We start from the raw sequence: 26,548 nt of genomic DNA, 5'->3' as shown, positions 1-26,548 counted from the left end.
ATATATACCAAACATACTCTTGATAGAAATCATTATGAAAACAATAAAGTTGAACAAAAAAGGAAATGAAAGTGAAAAAAAGTGTAAGTCGCTCAGTCGTGTCCAACTCTTTGTGACCCCATGGACTGTATAGTCCATGGAGTTCTCCATGCCAGAATACTGGATTGGGTAGCCTTTCCTTTCTCCAGGGGATCTTCCCAACCCTGGAAAGAACCCAGGCCTCCTGCATTGCAGGCAGATTCTTTACCAGCTGAGCCACAAAGATTTTCCATCAGCTCACACTCTAGGATATACATTTTGTTCCTTTAAAAAGAGCTGTTTCCATATTCATGAAAATAGAGGCCTGGACTTTGTTCAGTATATCCCTCCCCAGATGGGGTGAGGGAGACTTTAGAAACTCCTGAGAAAACAGCAGAGAGTCCCAGTTACCACTTAAAGGATGACTGATAATGTTTGGTTCATCCAGACAGTCCCATTACGGTAGTGGATTGGGAAGAAAGTGGGCCAGGGGCTTCAGTGAGCACAGAGAAAGTCGCTGCAGTGTCCAAAAGAAATTGACTGGTTTGCCCCTCACAGTTATTAATACACTGGGTTCCTCAGGTATAATTAGAATGGGAGCCAACTTAGACAGCATATTAAAAAGCAGAGATATTACTTTGCCAACAAAGGTCCGTCTAGTCAAGGCTATGGTTTTTCCAGTAGTCATGTACGGGTGTGAGTGTTGGAATATAAATAAAGAAAGCTGAGCGCTGAAGAATTGATGCTTTTGAACTGTGGTGTTTGAGAAGAACTCTTGAAAGTCCCTTGGACTGCAAGGAGATCCAACCAGTCCATCCTAAAGGAAATAGTCCTGAATATTCATTGGAAGGACTGATGTTGAAGCTGAAACTCCAATCAATCACTTGACCACCTGATGCGAAGAGCTGACTCATTTGAAAAGACCTTGTTACTGGGAAAGATTGAGGGCAGGAGGAAAAGGGGACGACAGAGGATGAGATGGTTGGATGGCATCACTGACTCGATGGACATGAGTTTGGGTGAACTCCGGGAGTTGATGATGGACAGGGAGGCCTGACGTGCTGCAGGGGGTCGCAAAGAGTTGGACACGATTGAGTGACTGAACTGAACTTGTGTGGGGACCCCTGGGCACCTTTAGTCCAGATTGTCCTGAGAGCCTGACCCCTGGGGCCTACACCTCGGAAATGAAGGAACTATCTAATGAATTTGTAGAGAGCAGACATTTCAAGTAACTAGAAATCCTGATAAAATATAATATATGAAATAGTAAATGATGAAAACAGCAGAATAAGCCATAAAGAAAGGAGACATGGCATGAAGTGGGATTATTGGATCAGTAATTTTTGAAAACTGATCAGATTCAGGGTATGAAAAGACTCAAGGGATGACCATGGAAGTGGACAACCTAAGTGGAAAAGATAAAGAAGCTCTTTGAGTATCAGAAATTTTAAAACCTAAGGAGTTCTAGAACTGGAAACAGCATGCATGTATGAATGTGAACGTTATATGAAGTGGGGACTTGGGATAAACAGAACATCTAAACTGGGTAACAAAATCTTTGAGAAGTGGTAGAACCAAACCAGAACCTCCACAGATAACAGTGTTAGAGAGAGTGATACGGCAGAAACACTTAATCCTTAATGCCTTTGTTCTGAAAAAAGAATGAAGTACTCATAGTCAGTCTGGAATTGCTAATGTAGAAGAAGAACAAAACATGTGAATTTGAAGGGGGAAAAAAAAAAACAAACAAACAGGAAAAGGCATCAATCAAACACCGTATAAGGTGAATGGCATTCTCAGAGTGAGGTCTGCTTACCAAAGAAAGCAAGCAAAAAGAGTGACACAAAAGAAGACAAGGAAGGTTTATACATATGGCAGGGAAAGTCCAGTAGAAAATTTAAGGTTAATATTCACAGATCAATAGAAAGATGGAAAGCTTAACAATTTAATTTCAGCAAACCCTTTGAGAGACAAGCAGGAATATATCTTATTTGGCCAGAGTGATATAGACCCTATTGTAAATTCAATATTGAAATACAGTGGGGAATATCAAAGTATTTAGTGTGTCACAATCCAGTATTAGTGAAAGAAAAATATACATGTGCATATATATATATATATATATATATATATATATATATGCATTATCTATCAAATTACTATATTGGCTTGGTACCAAATGAGTAGAAGCATAACAGTAAAGAAAGGGAATCACTGAGTGGGCCAAGGGAGATGTCTTAATCTGGCTTTTTTTGTTTGTTTGTTTGTTTTGTTTTGTTTTAAATTCTTTCAGCTTTATTGAGATATAATTGACATATAACATTGGGTTACACTTGTCTTAACACTTGTAAGGAGTACAGTTTGATGATTCTATATACAAATATATTGTGAAATGTTTACCACAATAAAGTTAATTAACACATCCTTTACCTTATATACTTACTGTTTTGTTATTATGGTGATAAAATTAAAGCTTCATTTTCATAGGAACTTTTCATTTTGTAATACTATATTGTTAACTGTGGCTATCATGCTGTACTTTGGATTCCCCAGAACTTATTCATCTTATAACTGAAAGTTTGTACCATTTGACCAGTTCAGTTCAGTCACTCAGTTGTGTCCAACTCTTTGCAACCCCAGGGACTGGAGCACGCCAGGCCTCCCTGTCCATCACCAACTCCCGGAGTTTACTCAAACTCATGTCCATCAAGTCGGTGATACAATCCAACCATCTCATCCTCTGTCGTCCCCTGCTCCTCCTGCCCTCAATCTTTCCCAGCATCAGTGTCTTTTCAAATGAGACAGCTCTTCACATCAGGTGGCCAAAATATTGGAGTTTCAGCTTCAGCATCAGTCTTTCCAATGAATATTCAGGATTGATTTCCTTTAGGATGGACAGGTTGGATCTCCTTGCAGTCCAAGGGACTCTCAAGAATCTTCTCCAACCTCACAGTTCAAAAGCATCAGTTTGTCAGTGCTCAACTTTCTTTATAGTACAACTCTCACATCCATACATGACTACTGGAGAAACTATAGCTTTGACTAGATGGAGCGTTATTGGCAAAGTAATGTCTCTGCTTTTTTGTTTATTTGTTTGTTTTTGTCTCTTTTTAAAAATTTTTATTTTTACTTTATTTTACTTTACAATACTGTATTGGTTTTGCCATACATTGACATGAATCCACCACGGGTGTACATGTGATCCCAAACATGAACCCCCCTCCCACCTCCCTCCCCACAACACCCCTCTGGGTCATCCCCATGCATCAGCCCCAAGCATGCCGTATCCTGCATCAGACATAGACTGGTGATTCGATTCTTACATGATAGTATACATATTTCAATGCCATTCTCCCAAATCATCCCACCCTCTCCCTCTCCCTCGGAGTCCAAAAGTCCACTATACACATCTGTGTCTTTTTTGCTGTTTTGCATACAGGGTCATCATTGCCATCTTTCTAAATTCCATATATATGTGTTAGTATACTGTATAGGTGTTTTTCTTTCTGGCTTACTTCACTCTGTATAATGGGCTCCAGTTTCATTCATCTCATTAGAACTGATTCAAATGTATTCTTTTTAATGGCTGAATAATACTCCATTGTGTATATGTACCACAGCTTTCTTATCCATTCATCTGCTGATGGGCATCTAGGTTGTTTCCATGTCCTGGCTATTATAAACAGTGCTGTGATGAACATTGGGGTACATGTGTCTCTTTAGATTCTGGTTTCCTTGGTGTGTATGCCCCTCAGTGGGATTGCTGGGTCATATGGCAGTGGTATTTGCAGTTTTTTAAGGAATCTCCACACTGTTTTCCATAGTGGTTGTACTAGTTTGCATTCCCACCAATGGTGTAGGAGGGTTCCCTTTTCTCCACACCCTCTCCAGCATTTATTGCTTGCAGATTTTTGGATCACAGAAATTCTGACTGGTGTGAAGTGGCACCTCATTGTGGTTTTGATTTGCATTTCTCTAATAATGAGTGATGTTGAGCATCTTTTCATGTGTTTGTTAGCCATCTGTATGTCGGATGGCTTTGTTTTGAAAATTATCAAGTATATCCTTTGTCTTAAAGACAATGTGCTGTTGTTGCCTAGCTGCTAAGTCATAGCTGACTCTTTTGTGACTCCATGGATTGTAGCCCACCAGGCTTCACTGTCCATGGGATTTCTCAGGCAAGAATATTGAAGTGGGTTGCCATTTCCTTCTCCAGGGGATTTTCTTGTCTCAGGGATCCAAACCACGTTTCCTGCTTTGGCAGGCAGATTTTCTACCACTGAGTCACTATTTCAGTTCAGTTCAGTTCAATCGCTCAGTCGTGTCTGACTCTTTGCGACCCTATGAATCGCAGCGCGCCAGGCCTCCCTGTCCGTCACCATTTCCCTGTCCATCACCATCTCCCGGAGTTCACTCAGACTCACGTCCATAGCCCCTTAAAGACAATGGAGGACTGTAAAAATAATATATTTAAATAATGCCTGAAGATCAGACTTCAATTTTTAGTAAAATCACTCTGGGAATAAAATATAGGATAGATTGAAAGATGAACTGGAAGATTAAAATTCCAGTCATAAGAGAGTTGAATAGTCCATTCATTTCCTATCTTTACTGAATTCCCATTTGTGTAATAGCTCTGGGCGTCCTAATGAGGGATTCTACACTTTAGTAATATCTGATTCATTCCATTCAGGAAAGCATAGTTTCATGTTAGACTGGGAACAGTGATGGGGGAAGGATGCTTACTGCAATACAGAGTGATCAGTGAATTCCTCTAGCAACATGTCATGTGCTTCTTCAAGATACTGTTTGAGATTTTGAAAAATAATTCTGTTATATAATCTTAATATATTCAGTTATTGTTCCAGTATTTGATTCCTCCCTGGAATGGGATTTCATAGCTCTGCCCATTGACTTGCAATTCTTATTCTCACCAGAAGAATTTTAATACTTAATACATCTTCATCACTACTGACTGAGTTTGACCATATGACACTTTTTGACCAATACGAAACTAGAATCAACCTGTTTTAAGCTAAGAATTCAAAAAGTACTGTGGGTTTCCATTTCATCTTCTTGATCAGCTTTCCTCTGTCCTGAGAACAATGTATCTAAAATAGTGAATGTTCCTTCTGGCTAAGTCCTCAAATGAAAAGGTATGTGAATCAGATTTGATTGTGACCTTGAGCCAGGCCCAACTGAGCCCAACTGAGCCCAACCAAACTCATTCAAGCCTGGCAGAATCCAATAGGTCCCAGAAGGACCCAGCAGAACTGCAGTTGAGAAACAGTTTTTTTTTGGTGTAAACCACTGTTTTATTACTATTTGTTATGCGTTATTGTTGATGCAAAAATTGAATATTACATATTGTTTTTCCTTTTGAGATTACATACATATAAATATAATGTGTATATTTATGTACTTATGCATGTACATCTGCAAATTGTGATACAGTAGATTGCAATGTTTTATAAAATAGCTAAATACTCTTTAAATATCAAAACATATTTATGCATCTTTTAATCTCTTTCTTTTACTTTTAAAATATTTTTCTACAAATACAGATTTCCTTTCTCTTCCTTTTTATTTAAAACTTTTTCAAGGGGGGCGGTCCTAAGATGGTGGAGGAAAAGGATGGGGAGACCACTTTCTCCCCCACAAATTCATCAAAATAATATTTGAACGCTGAGTAAATTCCACAAAACAACTTCTGAATGCCAGCAGAAGACATCAGGCACCCAGAAAAGCAGCCCATTGTCTTTGAAAGGAGGTAGGAAAAAATATAAAAGATAAAAAGAGAGACAAAAGAGGTAGGGATGGAGCTCCATCCTGGCGTGGAAGGGAAGAGAGTCTTAAAAAAGAGAGAAGTTTCCAAATGCCAGGAAACACTATCACTGCCGAGTCTGTGGCAAGCCTTGGAACCACAGAGGGCAACATAACCAGGAGGAAAAGTAAATAAATGATTAAACCCCATGGTTTACATGCCCAATGGTAACTACCCCAGCGGAGAAGCAGCGCAGAAGCCTGCATCCGAAACTAGCAAGCGGGGGTTGGGCAGGGAGGCGAGGGCTCCATTGCTTAGAGTAAGGACCAGGCCTGAATGCCCCAAGGGCAATCTGAGGGAACTAACTTAGGATAGCAAACCAGACTGAGGGATAGCTACCACGCGGAAAGCCCTAACCTAAGACACCGCCAGTCCCACTCACAGAACAAAGGACTGACTGCTGCTGCTGCCGCTGCTGCTAAACCGCTTGAGTCGTGTCCGACTCTGTGCGACCCCATAGACGGCAGCCCACCAGGCTCCCCCATCCCTGGGATTCTCCAGGCAAGAACACTGGAGTGGGCTGCCATTTCCTTCTCCAATGCATGAAGGTGAAAAGAGAAAGTGAAGTCACTTAGTCATGTCCGACTTTTTGTGACCCCATGGACTGCAGCCTACCAAGCTCCTCCATCCATGTGATTTTCCAGGCAAGAGTACCGGAGTGGGGTGCCATCGCCTTCTCCAAAAGGACTGACTAGAGCTACGTAAAAAGTCCAAACCTAAGACACCATCAGGCCCATTCACAGAACAAAGGACTGGGCAGAGCTAGCCCGGCCCATCCCCCTGCTTGGTGACAGGCAGGCAAGGGCAGCCAGGGCCAGAAGGGGGCAATTGCAGCTCCAAAGAATCATTATCTACCAAACTGCAAGCAGGCTTCGTTGCTAATCAAGACTTCTTGGGATTCTTGATGGTCAACATCCACCTGAGAAGGTGCGCTGGTTGTACACCCAGAAAACCAAGCGGCAGGGATGGGGAGGCGATAAATCGCAGTGACCACACTCGCCAAACACCTGGTCACCTGAGCTGCTCAGACACAAAACACAGGCCCAACCGAGTCTGCACCTCTGGGGACTACCCTAGTGCCTGAACCTGAGCAGCTTAGACATGGGAGGTGCATGCAGCCCAGGGCCGGCCTCAGTTGATTCCTGGCAGAGCAACCTAGAGCCTGAGCAGTGTGGGCAGAGAGGGCACACACGCTGTGAGTGGGGGTAGGCCCAGTGTGGCTGAGACACTGCAAGCACACGCCAGTGTTATTTGTTTGCAGTGTCCCTCCTTCCCCATAGCACGACTGAACAAGTGAGCCTAAAAAAGTGTCCACCACCGCCCCCTTGTGTCAGGGTGGAAATTAGACACTGAAGAGACCAGCAAACAGAAGCTAAAACAGAGGGAACCTCTTTGGAAGTGACAGGTGCAATAGATTAAAACCCTGTAGTTAGTACTGACTACATAGGAAGGCGCCTATAGATCTTGAGAAATACAAGCCAGATCAAGGAACTATCTGAAAATGAACTGACCTCACACTGCCCACAACACCAGAGAAAGTCCTAGATATATTTTTACTAGTTTTACTATCATACTTTATTTTTTAAATTTTAAAATCCTCTATTACTCCTTTAATTTTCATTTCTATAACCTACTATTACTTTGCAAAAAAAAAGAGAGAGAGAGAACCTATTAAAAAATAGGAAAAAAAGCAAATTTCAAATATATATTTCTTCTGACTTTTTTTTCTTTTCTTTTTTTTCTTTAATACTGTATTTTTGAAAATCCAACCTCTACTCTAGATTTTTAATCTTTGATTTTGGCATTTCTAATCAATTTTGTACCTTTAAGAACCCAATCTTCAGTATCCATTTACTTGGGAATGAGATCACTGGCCTGATTGCTCTCTCTGACTTTGGACTCTCCTTTTTCTCCACCAGATCACCTCTATCTCCCCTCTCCCCCTTCTCTTCTCTGCTCAACTCTGTGAATCTCTTTGTGTGTTCTGGACAGTGAAGAACACTTAGGGAACTGATTACTGGCTGGATCTGTCTCTCTCCTTTTGATTCCCCCATTTTATCCTCCTGGCCACCTCTGTCTCCTTCCTCCCTCTTCTCTTCTCTGTGTAACTCCATGAATATCTCTAAGGGATCCAGACTGTGGAGAACACATAGCTAAGTGATTACTGGCTAGCATGCTCTCTCCTCTTTTGATTCCACATCATCTCATCCTGGTCACCTCTATCTCCCTCCCCCCTCATCTCTTCTCCATGTAACTCTGTGTACCTCTCCTGGTGTCCCTCACTGTGGAAAAACTTTTCATCATTAACCTAGATGTTTTATCATCAATGCTGTATATATGGAGAAGCCTTGAGACTACTGTAAAAACAGACTGAAAACCAGAAGTAGGAGGCTTAAGTCCAAATCCTGAGAACACCAGAGAACTCCTGACTCCAGGGAACATTAATTGACAGGAATTCATCAAACGCTTCCATACCTACACTGAAACCAAGCACCACCCAAGAGACAACAAGTTCCAGAGCAAGACATACCATGCAAATTCTCCAGCAACACAGGAATGCAGCCCTGAGCTCCAATATACAGGCTGCCCAAAGTTACTCCAAAACCATAGACATCTCATAACTCATCACTGGACACTTCATTGTACTCGAGAGAAGAAATCCAGGTCTACCCACCAGAACACCAACACAAGCTTCCCTAACCAGGAAACTTTGACAAGCCACCCATAGAACCCCACCCACAGTGAGGAAACACCACAATAAAGGGAACTCCACAAACTGCCAGAATACAGAAAGGCCACCCCAAACACAGCAAAATAAACAAGATGAAAAGACAGAGGAATACCCAACAGGTAAAAGAACAGGATAAATTCCCAACAAACCAAACAAAAGAGGAAAAGATAGGGAATCTACCTGATAAAGAATTCTGAGTAATGATAGTGAAAATGATCCAAAATATTGAAAACAAAATGGAACCACAGATAAACAGCCTGGAGACAAGGTTTGAGAATATGCAAGAAAGGTTTAACAAGGACCTAGAAGAAATAAAAAGAAGTCAATATAAAATGAAAAATTCAGTAAATGATATCAAAAACACTCTAAAGGGAACCAACAGTAGAATAACAGAGGCAGAAGATAGGATTAGTGAAATAGAAGATAGAATGGTAGAAATAAATGAGTCAAAGAGGAAAAAAGAAAAACGAATTAAAAGAAATGAGGACAATCTCAGATACCTCCAGGACAATATGAAACACTCCAACATTTGAATTATAGGAGTCCCAGAAGAGGAGGACAAAAAGAAAGACCATGAGAAAATACTTGAGGAGATAATAGTTGAAAACTTCCCTAAAATGGGGAAGGAAATAATCACCCAAGTCCAAGAAATTCAGAGAGTTCCAAACAGGAAAAACCCAAGGCAAAACACCCCAAGACATATATTAATCAAGTTAACGAAGATCAAACACAAAGAACAAATATTAAAAGCAGCAAGGGAAAAACAACAAATAACACACAAAGGGATTCCCATAAGGATAACAGGTGATCTTTCAATAGAAACTCTTCAGGCCAGAAGGGAATGGCAAAACATACTTAAAGTGATGAAAGAAAATAACCTACAGCCCAGATTACTGTACCCAGCAAGGATATCATTCAAACATGAAGGAGAAATCAAAAGCTGAGAGAATTCAGCACCACCAAACCAGCTCTCCAACAAATGATAAAGGATCTTCTCTAGACAGGAAACACAAAAAAAGGTGTATAAACTAGAACCCAAACCAATAAAGTAAATGGCAATGGGATCATACTTTTCAATAATTCCCTTAAACGTAAATGGTTTGAATGCCCCAACCAAAAGACAAAGACTGGCTGAATGGATACAAAAAAAAAAAAAAAAAAAAGACCCCTATATATATTGTTTACAAGAGATCCACTTCAAAACAAGGGACACATACAGACTGAAAGTGAAAGGCTGGAAAAAGATATTCCATATAAATAGAGACCAAAAGAAAGCAGGAGTAGCAATACTCATATCAGATAAAATAGACTTTAAAACAAAGGCTGTGAAAAGAGGCAAAGAAGGACACTACATAATGATCAAATGATCAATCCAAGAAGAAGATGTAAAAATTATACATATGTATGCATCCAACTTAGAAGCACTGCAATATGTAAGAAAAATGCTAACAAGTATGAAAGGGGAAATTAACAATAACAAAATAATACTGGGAGATTTTAATACACCACTCACACCTATGGATAGATCAACTGAACAGAAAATTAACAAGGAAACACAAACTTTAAAGGATACAATAGATCAGTTAGACCTAATTGATATCTGTAGGAGATTTCACCCCAAAACAATGAATTTCACCTTTTTCTCCAGTGCAGTAGGAACCTTCTCCAGGATACATCACATCCAGGGCCATTAATCTAGCCTGGGTAAATTCAAAATAATTGAAATCATTCCAACTTCTTTTCTGACCACAATGCAGTAAAATTAGATGTCAATTACAGGAGAAAAACTTAACAATTCCAGGATATGGAGGCTGAACAACATGCTGCTGAATAACAAATCACAGAAAAAATTTAAAAAAAAATCAAAATGTGGATAGAAAAGAATGAAAATGAAAACATAACAACCCAAAACCTGTGGGACACTGCAAAAGCAGTGCTAAAGGGAAGGTTCATAGAAATACAGGTATACCTCGAGAAACAAGAAAAAATTAAAATAAATAACCCAACTCTACATGTACAGCAACTAGAAAAAGAAGAAATGAAGAACCCCAGGTTTAGTAGAAGGAAAGAAATCTTAAAAATAAGGGCAGAAATAAATGCAAAAGAAACAAAAGAGACCATAGCAAAAATCAACAAAGCCAAAAGCTGGTTCTTTGAAAGGATAAATAAAATTGACAAACCATTAGCCAGACCCATCCAGAAAACACAGGAGAAAAATCAAACCAATAAAATTAGAAATGAAAATGGACAGATCACAACAGACAATGCAGAAATACAAAGGATCATAAGAGACTACTATCAGCAATTATATGCCAATAAAATGGACAACGCGGAAGAAATGGACAAATTCTTAGTAAAGTAAAACTTTCCAAAACTGAACCAAAAAGAAATAGAAAACCTTAACACACTCATCACAAGCACGGAAATTGAAACTGTAATCAGAAATCTTCCAGCAAACAAAAGCCCAGGCCCAGACAGCTTCACAGCTGAATTCTACCAAAACTTTAGAGAAGAGCTAACACCTATCCTACTCAAACTCTTCCAGAAAATTACAGAGGAAGGTAAACTTCCAAACTCATTCTATGAGGCCACCATCACCCTAATACCAAAACCTGACAAAGATGCCACAAAAAAAGAAAACTACAGGCCAATATCACTGACGAACATAGATGCAAAAATCCTTAACAAAATTCTAGCAATCAGAATCCAACAACACATTATAAAGATCATACACCATGACCAAGTGGGCTTTATCCCAGGGATGCAAGGATTCTTCAATATCTGCAAATCAGTCAATGTAATACACCACATTAACAAACTGAAAAATAAAAGCCATATGCTTATCTCAATAGATGCAGAGAAAGCCTTTAACAAAATTCAACATCCATTAATGATAAAAACTCTCCAGAAAGCAGGCATAGAAGGAACATACCTCAACATAATAAAAGCTATATATGACAAACCCACAGCAAACATTATCCTCAATGGTGAAAATTTGAAGCATTTCCCCTAAAGTTGGGAACAAGACAAGGGTGCCTATTTTCACCACTACTATTCAACATAGTTTTGGAAGTTTTGGCCACAGCAATCAGAGCAGAAATAGAAATAAGAAGAATCCAAACTGGAAAAGAAGTAAAACTCTCACTGTTTGCAGACGACATGATCCTCTACATAGAAAACACTAAAGACTCCACCAGAAAATTACTAGAGCTACTCAATGAATGCTCAAACTACCGCACAATTGCACTCATCTCACACACTAGTAAAGTAATGCTCAAAATTATCCAAGCCAGGCTTCAGTAACACATGAACTGTGAACTTCCTGATGTTCAAGCTGGTTTTAGAAAAGGCAGAGGAACGAGAGATCAAATTGCCAAAATCCTCTGGATCATCAAAAACCAAGAGAGTTCCAGAAAAAAAAAAAAATCTATTTCTGCTTTGTTGACTATGCCAAAGCCTTTGACTGTGTGGATCACAAGAAACTGTGGAAAATTCTGAAAGAGATGGGAATACCAGATCACCTTACCTGTCTCTTGAGAAACTATATGCAGGTCAGGAAGCAACAGTTAGAAGTGGACGTGGAACAACAGACTGGTTCCAAATAGGAAAAGGAGTATGTCAAGGCTGTATATTGTCACCCTGCTTATTTAACTTCTATGCAGAGTACATCATGAGAAACACTGGTCTGGAAGAAGCACAAGCTGGAATTAAGACTGCCGGGAGAAATATCAATAACCTTAGATATGCAGATGACACCACCCTTATGGCAGACAGTGAAGAGGAACTAAAAAGCCTCTTGATGAAAGTGAAAGTGGAGAAAGAAAATGTTGGCTTAAAACTCAACATTCAGAAAACGAAGATCATGGCATCTAGTCCCATCACTTCATGGGAAATAGATGGGGAAACAATGGAAACAGTGGCAGACTTTATTTTTGGGGGCTCCAAAATCACTGTAGATGGTGATTACAGCCATGATATTAAAAGACGTTTATTTCTTGGAAGAAAAGTTATGACCAGCCTAGATAGCATACTGAAAAGCAGAGACATTGCTTTGCCAACGAAGGTCCATCTAGTCAAGGCTATGATTTTTCCAGTGGTAACGTATGGATGTGAGAGTTGGACTATGAAGAAAGCTGAGCACAGAATAATTTATTCTTTTGAACTGTGGTTTTGGAAAAGACTTTTGAGAGTCCCTTGGACTGCAAGGAGATCCAACCAATCCATTCTGAAGGAGATCAGTCCTGGGTGTTCTTTGGAAGGAATGATGCTAAAGCTGAAACTCCAGTACCTTGGCCACCTCATGTGAAGAGTTGACTCACTGGAAAATACTGATGCTGGGATGGATTGGGGGCAGGAGGAGAAGGGCACAAGAGAGGATGAGATGGCTGGATGGCATCACCAACTCGATGGTAGTGAGTTTGAGTGAACTCTGGGAGTTAGTGATGGACAGGGAGGCCTGGCGTGCTGCAATTCATGGAGTTGCAAAGAGTCGGACATGACTGAGTGACTGTACTGAACTGAATCAATGAATATAATAAAGTTGCATGGTGTAAAATCAACACACAGAAATCCCTTGAATTCCTATACACTAATAATGAGAAAATAGAAAGAGAATTTAAGGAAATGATTGCATTCACCATTTCAATGGAAAGACTAAAATACTTAGGAATATATCTACCTAAAGAAACAGAAGACCTCTCTATATAGAAAACCATAAAACACTGGTGAAAGGAATCAAAGAGGATGCTAATAGATGGAGAAATATACCCTGTTCTTGGATCAGAAGAATCAATAAAGTGAAAATGAGCAAACTACCCAAGCAATCTATAGATTCAATGCAATCCCTATCAAGCTACCAGCCATATTTTTCACAGAACTAGAACAAATAATTTCAATATTTGTATGGAAATACAAAAAACCTCGAATAGCCAAAGCAATCTTGAGAATAAAGAATGAAAGTGGAGGAATCAACCTGTCTGACTTCAGGCTCTACTAGAAAGCCACAGTCATCAAGACAGTGTGGTACTGGCACAAATACAGACATATAGATCAATGGAACAAAATAGAAAGCCCAGAGATAAACGCATGCACCTATGGACACCTTATCTTTGACAAAGAGGGCAAGAATATACAATGGAGAAAAGACAATCTCTTTAACAAGTGGTGCTGGTCAACTATTTGTAAAAGAATGAAACTAGAACACTTTCTAACACCATACACAAAAATAAACTCAACATGGTTTAAAGATCTAAAAGTAAGACCAGAAACTGTAAAACTCCTAGAGGAGAACCTAGGCAAAACACTCTCTGACATAAATCACAGCAGGATCCTCTATGACCCACCTCCCAGAATACTGGAAATAAAAGCAAAAATAAACAAATGGGACTTAATTAAAATTAAAAGCTTCTGCACAACAAAGGAAACTATAAGCAAGGTGAAAAGATGGCCTTCAGAATGGGAGAAAATAATAGCAAAGGAAGCAACTGACAAAAGGATTAATCTCAAAAATATACAGGCAACTCCTTCAGCTCAAGTCCAGAAAAAGAAACGACCCAATCAAAAAATGGGCCAAAGAACTAAACAGAAATTTCTCCAAAGAAGACATACAGATGGCTAACAAACACAAGAAAAGATGCACAACATCACTCATTATCACTTCTTCCCTGATGGCTCAGAGGTTAAAGCATCTGCCTGGAATTCAGGAGACCCAGGTTCGATCCCTGGGTGGGGAAGATCCCCTGGAGAAGGGAATGGCAATCCACTCCAGTACTCTTGCCTGGAGAATCCCATGGATAGAGGAGCCTGGTAGGCTACAGTCTGTGGGGTCGCAAAGAGTCAGACTCATTATCAGAGAAATGCAAATCAAAACCACAATGAGGTACCATTTCATGCCATTCAGAATGGCTTCTATCCAAAAGTCTACAAGCAATAAATGCTGGAGAGGGTGTGGAGAAAAGGCAGCCCTCTTACACTGTTGGTGGGAATGCAAACTAGTACAGCCACTATGGAGAACAGTGTGGGGATTCCTTAAAAACCTGGAAATAAAACTGCCATATGACCCAGCAATCCCACTGCTGGGCATACACACTGAGGAAACCAGGACTGAAAGAGACACGTGTACCCCAATATTCATCGCAGCACTGTTTATAATAGCCAGGGCATGGAAGTAACCTAGATGTCCATCAGCAGATGAATGGATAAGAAAGCAGTGGTACATATACACAATGGAGTATTACTTAGCCATTAAAAAGTACATTTGAATCAGTTTTAATGAGGTGGATGAAACTGGAGCCTATTATACAGAGTGAAGTAAGCCATAAAGAAAAACACCAACACAGTATAGTAACATATATATATGGAATTTAGAAAGATAGTAACGATAACCCTGTATGTGAGACAGCATAAGAAACACAGATGTATAGAACAGTCTTTTGGACTCTATGGGAGAGAGCGAGGGTTTGATGATTTTGGAGAATGGCTTTGAAACATGTATAATATCATATGTGAAATGAATCACCAGTCCAGGTTCGATGCATGATACAGGATGTTTGGGGCTGGTGTACTGGGATGACCCAGAGGGATGGTATGGGGAGAGAGGTGGGAGGGGGATTCAAGATGGGGAACATGTGTACACCTATGGCAGATTCATGTTGATGTATGGCAAAATCAATACAATATTGTAAAGAAATTAGCCTCCAATTAAAATAAATAAATTTATATTAAACAAAAAAAAGAAGCACAGATCAATGGCCCAACAACAACAAAACAAAACAAAACCTTTTTCAAAACTCAGTGTCAGTAAATAAGTTTTCTTCTACTCTAAATCTCCATAAGCCTACTCTGTGTTGACAGTCGAAACTAAATAATTGATACTGGCTAGTTAGATACTTCTATCAACAATGACTTTTCTGGAGCAAAGAAATCACAATGTTTGTATCCTTGACAAGTGTAGATTTCCAAATCATGGAGAATGAAATGAACCATTTTGCCTAACATTTGCAGTTCCCTAAATTATTGAATCAGAGTTTAATACTTAATCTTCTTTTCAATTCATTAAATAGGAGACTGTTAATATGCTCTAAGTTAAGAGAAGGAAAATATTAGCTCTACTTTTACATAAAATGATCACTTCCCTTTTCCATAATATCCTTCTCATTTGATCCATATTCATGGTGTTCATCCACTTGAACTTCATTGCTAGCAGTAAGAAATTATTTCTGTTGCATTTGATGGAGTCTGACTACAAGTCACTCATTTTTCTAACACAGAAGTGACTGGAATGGATTAAAGGAAAACTTCAGACTATAAGAAATGTTTCACAATTGCTTCTTTCTGACCTGAAGACATTGATATATGACTTCTTAGATGAAAGAAATTTCCTGTTCTCTATACCCATGGACTTGATGCTTTTTTATTTGGAAGTATGAGTGGTTAATGTTAGTCTTCCAAAGCTTTGACACCTTATTTGAGGTTAGTGATGGTCAAAACTTTGGATATGTGTTCTCTAAACTTTCAATTGCCTAACCTTTTCTAAAAAAACTATATACTTATTTCTTTCTTTCATAACCATATGTGACTTTACAAAAAAGAAAAGATTTTGGCCTTTCAATGTATTATAATAATCACAGGGAAAATATTGATAAAGCTTCCTTGAAATTATACTGTGAATAAAGAGCTTTGACAACATTATATTAAATATAAAGTATGGAAGAACTATGTTTACACTGATATGAGGGTCCTTACACCAATATGTGGGTGCTTACACCTTATATTTTAGAGTTTTTAGTCAATGTGAAGGAAATACTAAAGACCATTTGGGCAAACATTTTAACAGGAAAAGCAATGACATAAAAAGTAAGTGATTTTAACTCTTAGAAGATTCTCATATACTTGTACTTTGCCAAGAGAGAAGGAAGTATCAGAAGATTACATCGTTTTATCGTCATTTTCTAGAGTTAATATTGCTTATAAACCAATTGTGTTTGTGGGACTGATCATTTGAGTTGAAAGAGCTGATCTGCCCTGGTAAGTGAATCATTTCTTTCTCTTTCAACATTTCACATTTTTATTTCTTGAATATGTACACTTCTTCTAAGAGACTGGTTCTGGGCAGATAAGCCTATATTTTCTCAAGATAAACAAAATTGCAATCCTCATTTTAAGAACCAAAACAAAATTTTAAAATTGATCTTTTTTATACAAAGGCAAAATTATTAATTATTTAGGGTGTTATTAAACAGTAAATTAATATTATTGTAGTAAAATAGGTTTGGAAGTATAAGATACAGTTCTATCTCTCCCAATATGGTTTCTGGTAAAATAAAATCAATTAATTATGCTGTTAATAATCCTTCTGAGACTCAAAAAGACGATCTGTTCTATAAAATCCCTTTATATACAGAGTTGATAAAGGGACCTTACAGAAAAATAGTTTAAAACTGAAGACATATTACATTGGTCTGTTATCTTATTAGGGTGCAACATTTTATAGTTAGGTTAACCCCAGGCACTATGACAAACAAACTAAAAGCAGGTGGAAACTTGATATAATATAGTGTTATTTTATGTTCATGTAATAGTCCAAACATCCAGGAATTCCTAGATGACAGGAGACATTTTATGCTGTGAATCAAATATTTGAGCTCATTTAACATTATGGCTCCATAATCTCTTAGAAATACATGGTAATCTTCTTCTGTTTTGTGGGAGAGCTCGTGTTTGCAGTGGTGATAGGGGCACACATGTATCTCAAAAATCTTGGCTCAAAAATTGGCACATCAAATATTGGTGCATATTTACTGCTAAAGTACAGTCAAGTTTCCCATTTAATTATAAGGGAAGATAGGTATTATTATAGGCTAGGATTTTACCATAGAAGAAAATAATTTTTAATGAAGAGTTAATAATACCAACTATAATGTGGAATCCTCATCTCTTTATCTATTTGATGATTTCTTTCATCATATAGAATGTCCTCAAATCCTCATGCAAGGAAGACAACCTTTTACAACCATCTAGTAACTACATCCAGCTCCAAGTCTACTATCCATTAGGGATACATATTACAGATATATATGGTACAAGAACATAGATACTGAACAATATATCCTCTGTGCACTCAAGATAAAATAATGAAGCACTGCTAAAATAACTGCAGTAAAGTTTCTATTCAAAAAAAGAAGAGAAGAAAGGAAATAAGTAATTATGTATTTCATGGCAATTATGCTATTCCACTGGTCAGATAATATGAAGACCCCTATGGAATAGCTAAGAAGAAGAGTCATTGATTAAAACTTTAGTCTTCCCTTCAGGAAAAATCTCTTGCACCATTACTCTTGTTACGTTAGAAAATGTGAAGGCCCTAAGATTTTACCCCACTTTCCTGGTAACAGGTCAGTCTGACACAGTATTCTGACAGAATGTCACAGGACTCTTGGACCAGCCAGTCAAAAACTGCAGTCATAGCAGCAGTTTTCATTGGTTTTTCATGGCCCAAATCTAATAGGCAATACAATGTGTGTCAGATGTGACCTGCACAGATGGTGTTCAACAGAGGACAGGGAAACCAGTTTTTAAGAGATACTTAGCTTTTATGGAGCTGTCAGCACATCACCCACTATCACTTTGAAAGAGAGCACTTACTTACCCTAGAATGTAAACACCTCTCTGGGAGGGAAGCAAAAAGGCTTTATCTTTACTATGTGGGAATATCTTTTGGAAGGGTAAATCACTAATTCTTTTGAAAGATATACTATCTCTACCTTCTAAGGCTGTTTTCCTTCAAACATGCCCATTTTACTAAGTCCCAGGCCTTGCAAAAACACAATCTCCAACAATTCACCATGGAAACTTTTGAAATAGGTATTGGAATTAACTTCCCATTATACTGTAAAGCTTTTGTATTATATTTCCTATTATACCAGTTTAATACTTTAGGATATTAAAGTTGGTGCATTCAAAAATACTTTAGTTTCAATTCATGGTTTCTTTGGATGCAGAATCCTCTAAAATATTTAGTAGTCATCCAAGAGATCCAACCACTTCAACTTAAAGAAAACCAGTCCTGAATATTCATTGGAAGGACTGATCCTGAAGCTGAAACTCCAATGCTTCGGCCACCTGATGCGAAGAACTGACTCATTGGAAAAGACACTGATACTGGGAAAGATTGAAGGTGGGAGGAGAAGGGGACAACAGAAGATGAGATGTTTGGATGGCATCACCAACTCAATAGATATGAGTTTGAATAAACTCCAGGAGTTGGTGATGAACAGGTAAGCCTGGTGTGCTGCACTCCATGGGATCGCAATGAGTTGGACATGACTGAGTGACTGAACTGAACTGAACTGAATGTGTTTGCTTCTAGTTAATTCTTTTGGCCTATAACCACACCCATTGTTATGTCTTACATTTAACTTTCCATCCGACTCTATTTTCTCACTTACTGTATCCTTGGCACTCCTTTACTGGTAAACTACATTAAGCCATGGAGAACAACAGTATGTGATGTCCAGCTAATTACCCATAAATTGATTTTGACTAAATCTTAATAGGCCCTTGTCTCAAAGACTTTGTCAGTTATATTTCTTACTTTGTAGGTACTGAAACAGTTGTCACAAAATTGTAGATTCTTAATACCTTTAATATTTCTTTTATTTCAGCTTATAGGCAGTTCAGTTCTGCTTCTGCTGATCTTCTTCTTATAATGTCTTACTATAAAGTGCAAAGAACAAGTAACCTGTTGTAAGAAACAAAGTCTGTTTAACATTTTGCCTGGAGTTACAGTCTATAAACTAAAAACAGAAACATGTAGGCTACTTCAGGTGACAAAGAATGTGTTTATAAGAATTGTCTCTTCTAGATGGAGAACGAAATGGCAACCCACTCCAGTGTTCTTGCCTGGAGAGTCCCAGGGACGGGGGAACTTGTGGGCTGCCGTCTGTGGGGTCACACAGAGTCAGACACGACTGAAGTGACTTAGCAGCAGCAGTCCCCTCTAGAGAATGTATAGTATTGTAGGCAATAAAATCTGTCTTCAAAGTCCTGAAAGTGAAAATAAGAGTCTATCATTTGTGTCCAACTCTTTGGGACATCATGGACTCTAGTCCACCAGGCCACTTTATCCATGGAATTCTCCAGGAAGGAATATTGGAATGAGTAGCCATTCCCTTCTCCAGGGGATCTTTCTGACCCAGGGATCAAACCTGGATCTCTTGCATTGCAGGCAGACTTTCACCATCTGAGCAACAAACAATTATCTATATGAGTAATTTTGCTATTTCTAGAATGTTTGCTCGATAATGGTAATATATATCTTACCAATTTGTAATTGTTTTTATATTTTACATTACTTATGCTTCTGATATTGTCTTTCTAGCTCATTACTGTATTCCCAATACCCAGCAATGTATTCATCACCTAGAATGAAATAGTAAGTACCTGATGAATTAAGGCATAAATGTAGGTAATAATGTCAACAATCTTGCAACATAATGTGCATTTCAAAAGTTTATAGATAAAGAAATTGGGAAATACAATATTAATTGATTGTTTAAAGTGAAACGGGTATTTTAAACAGTAAAGTCTAACATGTTAATGAAAACTTCGTGTAATTGCTTATAGAAATATGATGATATTTGAGATAGAGGTTACAGAATATGGATATAGACATGCTTAAACATTCTAAATATAACTAAATAGGCAACCTGCCTATTATTAAGGAAAAAAACATACATATATTGTACTTAGAATTATGGAGTAGAAAAAGATTCTAAGATGACATTTGGTCTACCTACTTCATCTTAAGAAATGAACAGAAATTATAAACAAATATGCTTATAAACTTGTAACTAGACTATATGTGTGTGTGTACATATATGTATATATATATATATGTATATATATATATAATTACTGTGTTTATCCTTAGCAAGTTTAACGATTATAACTGTTCTATCCAAGTGCAGTATCACTCTCATAGAGCAAGTGGCATCCCCAGGTAGAGCAAGCAAGCTCAAGGCACACATGCCAGTGACACTGACACTTGTTTTTGACATTCTTGTACTCAGGTTGCACAAAATTCATCTTCAATAAAATGATGTGACTGGATTAGTTGTTTCAAAGAGAGTGAAAATCATTCTATTGTATCGTATTCTTTGTGACCTCGTGGACTATACAGTCCATGGAATTCTCCAGGCCAGAATACTGGAGTGGGTAGCCTTCCCCTTCTCCAAGGGATCTTTCCAACCCAAGGATTGAACCAAGATCTCCCACATTGCAGGCAGAGTCTTTACCAGCTGAGCCACAAAGGAGTTGTTTAAAAAGTCTATGCAAATTTTAAAATTCTGTTTCTCCTTGGAAATAATAGCGGCATACATGTCTTTATGGTTCATAGGTTGGATCCATGTTTAACAAAGTAAAATGTAGAAGTATTTCAAAGATTTGTTAAGTGGATGGACTTCTAACAGTACTATACATGGAAATAATCACAAACTCTTTGAAACTAGAAATTGAAAAAAAAAAAAATCTGTGCTGTCAGGTTGTGTGACAAGAATAAGTATTTATTACCCCTGTAAGGACACTTAGAATGTTAATAGAAAGGCAACTGAATATTATCATATTCTGTTGCTCCCATGTGTAATTTACTAGCAACTGAATTTATCAGGAATAAAAATAACCAACTGGATTACTAACAAAATTGAAGCAGATGCTATGTTTTAAGTCTTATGTTGCAACAAAATTTTTGAAATATTAATTTCTTATATTTTTGTCTATACATTTTCACTTTACCAAATGAAAGAAACAACAAATAATTTCTTAAGGCAACATTTTATGAAGATAATGGAAATACCAGTATAGGAGCAATTTAATAACTTATAAAAATAACATTTCTAAGCCAGGCCTGAAGCCTGTACCTATGACATGACTACATATTGTATCCTTTTTCTGATTATACAAATCAATCTTCCACTGAAATAAGAAGCTACCTCTAGTTACTTTTTTTTTTTCCTTCATAAATGCATTTGGAGTAATTTTAAACTCTCCAATGGAATCACCATCATTCATAATGATGGCAAATACAATTTTTATAAAGCAACATACCAATGTATAAGTTTTATGCCTCTAATAGTGAAATCATCTTGAGGGCTCCTTTGAGGCAGTATCCAGTGCATTTTTTACAATAAGAATGCCATATTGTTCTTCATCAATATGCCTTTTAAGCTGCATTTATATTAATTTGATATTAGTGAAATATTATTAAAGAAATGCAAGAAAATAAAATTTTATTAATGAAATATAGTTTATTCTCTTAATGCAGAAAAGTGACATTAAAAGATGTCATCTAAGAGCACAGACCTTGAGCAAGTTTGCCAAGGTTCAATACTGACAAGTACTTATCATATAAAAATAGTCAGGGCTTTATATCACTTTGTATTTCAGATTTCCATATATACAAAATGAGGACTGTTTATATAAAATGTACTACTTTATAGAATTGCAATGGTTATGTGATTTAAAATAATGCTTAGTATATAGTAAATATTGATACTTCAGAAATGTTAGCTGACACAAGTAGTATGTCTAGAAAATTACAAAAATAGTATTTCTGGGATAGTTTCACAAATCTGTGCTTGCATGCTAAGTCACTTCAGTTAGGTCGGACTCTGTAACCAATGGACTGTAGTATAGCAGGGTCCTCAGTCCATGGGATTCTTTAGGCAAAAATACTGGAATAGATTGTGTCATGCCTTCCTCTTCATAAATCTGCAACCTTTTTTTGTTTTCAGCAGTTTGAATTCATAGGGAAAAATAGATATTGTTCCTTTAAAACAATTGCCTTATATTTGGAAAATATTTAACACATAGAAAAATTGATCTACTTTATGTAGTGATGAATCTTAAAATGATTAAAGGAATTTGCAAAGACAAAATTTTATTTGATATTAACTTTTAATAGTGTCACATGAGTTATGCTCCTCAGTTCTGTCTCATCACAACAAAGATTTGGAGCGAGGGACATTAAAGCCCTTGGCGCAGCACAGCTCTCGGGTCTTGGACAAACTGTGTTATAGTTCTTAGACAAAACAATGTTACAGCTCTATTTTACTGAGAAGATAGCAGGAGAATCCATCCTCGAAGTGTGAAGGCATGCCAATCCAAAGACACGAAGAGAAGAGAGTGGAAGAGCATGCCAGCACGCGGGGGAGGGAGAGAGAGAGAGAAAGAAAGAGAGAGAAAGAGAAAGAGCACACGCATGTGGGAGAGAGAGAGAGAGAAAGAGTGCAGGCATGCAAGGGGAGAGAGAGAGAATGAGTGAGAGAGAGAAAGAATGCATGAGGGGGGAGAGAGGGAGAGAAAGAACGTCCTTTGGCTCCTCCTTTTATATGTTTTTTTCCTCCCCCCTGGGCCTGCCCTATGCAAATTGGGCTTAGCTAGGAGTGCTGTTTGTTCTTCCTGAGGTCTTCACTCTGGTCCTCAGACCTTCCTTTGACCTTCTTTTGTTCTATTTTCATGGGTTTTTCCTTTCCCTGTCTTTCAGCCACCGCCATTTTGGACTCCTTTTCCCTATTCTAACTACCTAACATTCCCCCCTCAAGAGATGGGAGGCTCAATTATTTGGTAATAGAGATGCTGAGGTCTTTCTGACTACTTCCTGCTGAACTGGGATGGTGAGGGGCACTGGGCCTCCCCCACTTTCAAGTCTCAGACCTCAGAGTCCTCATAGTAGTGTCCATCTGAGGGTGAGTGATATTTTCCATGGTCGGCTGTAGTTTTGTACCTTTGTTGAACTAGAACCGCCGCATTGTAGCTTGTTGACCTGAGCAGAGACAAACAGGTTAGACAATTGATCATGCATGGAACAATCATAAGCAGCATCAGTATGGCGTAAAAAGGACTAGTAGGGGCATTCAGTTCAGTTCAGTTGCTCAGTCATGTCCGACTCCTTGCGATCCCATGAATTGCAGCACGCCAGGCCTCCCTGTCCATCACCAACTCCCAGAGTTCACTCAGATTCATGTCCATCGAGTCCGTGATGCCATCCAGCCATCTCATCCTCTGTCGTCCCTTCTCCTCCTGCCCCCAATCCCTCCCAGCATCAGAGTCTTTTCCAATGAGTCAAGACTTCACATGAGGTGGCCAAAGTACTGGAGTTTCAGCTTCAGTATCACTCCCTCCAAAGAAATCCCAGGGCTGATCTTCAGAGTGGACTGGTTGGATCTCCTTGCAGTCCAAGGGACTCTCAAGAGTCTTCTCCAACACCACAGTTCAAAAGCAGCAATTATTCAGCACTCAGCTTTCTTCACAGTCCAACTCTCACATGCATACATGACCACTGGAAAAACCCTAGCCTTGTCTAGACGGACCTTTGTTGGCAAAGTAACGTCTCTGCTTTTCTTTCTTTTTTTAAAAAATTAATTATTATTATTATTATTATTTACTTTACAATATTGTATTGGTTTTGCCACACCTCAACATGAATTGTGTCTGCTTTTGAATATGCTATCTAGGTTGGTCATAACTTTTCTTCCAAGGAGTAAGCGTCTTTTAATTTCATGGCTGCAGTCACCATCTGCAATAATTTTGGAGCCCCAAAATATAAACTGTTTCTACTAACTGTGTCCCTGTTTCCACTGTTTCCCCATCTATTTCCCATGAAGTGATGGGACCAGATGCCATGATCTTCGTTTTCTGAATTTTGAGTTTTAAGCCAACATTTTCACTCTCCTCTTTCACTTTCATCAAGAGGCTTTTTAGTTCCTCTTCACTTTCTGCCATAAGGGTGGTGTCATCTGCATATCTGAGGTTACTGATATTTCTCTGGGCAATCTTGATTCCAGCTTGTGCTTCTTCCAGCCCAGCATTTCTCATGATGTACTCTGCATATGAGTTAAATAAGCAGGGTGACAATATAAAGCCTTGACGTACTCCTTTTCCTATTTGGAACCAGTCTGTTGTTCCATATCCAGTTCTAACTGTTGCTTCCTGACCTGCATATAGGTTTCTCAAGAGGCAGGTCAGGTGGTCTGGTATTCCCATCTCTTTCAGAATTTTCCACAGTTTCTTGTGATCCACACAGTCAAAGGCTTTGGCATAGTCAATCAAGCAGAAATAGATGTTTTTCTGGAACTCTCTTGCTTTTTCCATGATCCAGCGGATGTTGGCAATTTGATATCTGGTTCCTCTGCCTTTTCTAAAACCAGCTTGAACATCTGGAAGTTCACTGTTCACGTATTGCTGAAGTTTGGCTTGGAGAATTTTGAGCATTACCTTACTAGCATGTGAGACAAGTGCAATTGTGTAGTAGTTTGAGCATTATTTGGCATTGCCTTTCTTTGGGATTGGAATGAAAACTGACCTTTTCCAGTCTTGTGGCCACTGCTGAGCTTTCCAAACTTGCTGGCATATTGAGTGCAGCACTTTCATAGCATCATCTTTCAGGATTTGAAACAGCTCAACCGGGATTTCATCACCTCCACTAGCTTTGTTCATAGTGATGTTTTCTAAGGTCCACTTGACTTCGCTTTCCAGGATGTCTGGCTCTAGGTGAGTTAGCCAATTCTAAATTCCCATTGTCAGGATGGCTCAAGTCCCTCCTTGTTCAGGGATCAGATTTATCTCCTGCCTGTTTTGGAGTATCTGTTTTGGAGCTCTACCAAGCTATGTTGGCTCTTTACAGCTATCCTGAGAAATCTTGTCTCCAGAAACCAGATTTTAGGGGTGATCATTAGAATGGCACTCATTTGTAGTTCTGAATAGGTATCTGAGATCTCCCAGGGGCTCACAGGTGTATTACTCAATACTTATTACTCCTCTTCTGCTTTATTCCACAGCTTGACTTGTGAGTAGTGAATACAGGAGTCATGTCCTGGTACCTTGAGTGCTGTGGGGGTAAAAATTATTACAGGGTAGGGGCCCTTCCATGTGGCTGGAGTTGAGCCTTTGGGGACCCATCTTTCCAAACTTTAATTAGGACTTGAGTTCCTGGAACATATAGTGATGACTCCTTAGAATCTTTTGGGTCCTGTTTCACACCCCCACAAGCGTATATCCTGTTGGAATTGTCCAATGGCCATGGTATAAGATGGGATGGTCTGAACCTCTGGATCTAGGAAAAGGTCATTGACATAAATAAAAGGTCTCCCATATAGCATCTCATAAGGACTAAGAGCAACTTGTTCCTTAGGGGCAATATGGGTGCAGAGGAGAGCTATTGATAAAGCTTCCTTCCATCCCAGGGAGCTCTCCTGGATTATTTTTTTTATCACTGATTTTAAGAATTGGTTGGCTCTTTCTACTTTTCCTGAAGATTGAGACCTCCAGGCACAATGGAGATAATATGTAATGCCCAATGCCTTAGAGACCCCTTGGGTGACCTTAGAAGTTAACGATGTCCCATTGTCACTTTGTAATGACTTGGGTAGACCAAATCTTTGAATGATTTCATGGAGGAGATTTTTTTTTTTTTTTTTTACCACTTCCTCACCCTTCTCAGTCTGGGTGGGAAAGCTTTCAATCCATACTGTGAATGTATCTATCATGACTAATAGGTATTTATACACTTGAGAAGCTGGCATCTGGGTGAAGTCCATCTGCCAGTCCTCTCCTGGGTAGGCCCCACGTTGTTGGATGGGCTGGGCCAGCTGGGGTCTTCGAGCTCCTTGGGGGTTGTTTAATTGGCAAGTGGGACAAGAGGAGACCATTTGCCTTATAGTTGTTTGGAGGCCCTGTTCCTCTGAAGGGCCTTTCTAGTAATTTTTGGAGGCCTTTTCCCCTAAATGAGTGGTCGCATGTAAGGAGTTAACCAACTTCCATTGGAGGCTCCCAAGCAGAAAAAGGAGTCCCTCCTTTTGGAACGACCCTATATGATCTTCTTTAAAGCCCTCACTCCTAGCTTTAAGAGTCTCACCTTCAGTATGTGAATGAGTTTCTTGCAAATTAGTCTGTGGAACTGAGGTGGAAACCCGTATTAGGTC

At 38.7% G+C, this 26,548-nt stretch overlaps 1 non-coding gene across 1 annotated transcript; it reads left to right on the top strand.

The window, feature by feature from the left end:
- Positions 1 to 14,233: 14,233 nt before the first annotated feature.
- On the top strand, positions 14,234 to 14,305 carry TRNAS-GGA (transfer RNA serine (anticodon GGA)). Its single transcript has one exon. It is a non-coding gene; the product is annotated as a tRNA-Ser (tRNA).
- Positions 14,306 to 26,548: the final 12,243 nt, after the last annotated feature.

Source organism: Ovis canadensis, chromosome 3 (genome assembly GCF_042477335.2).
Source record: "Ovis canadensis isolate MfBH-ARS-UI-01 breed Bighorn chromosome 3, ARS-UI_OviCan_v2, whole genome shotgun sequence".
Lineage (NCBI taxonomy): Eukaryota > Metazoa > Chordata > Mammalia > Artiodactyla > Bovidae > Ovis > Ovis canadensis.
Note: the sequence above shows the minus strand (reverse complement) of the source record. Positions and strands in the feature narration are given on the sequence as shown.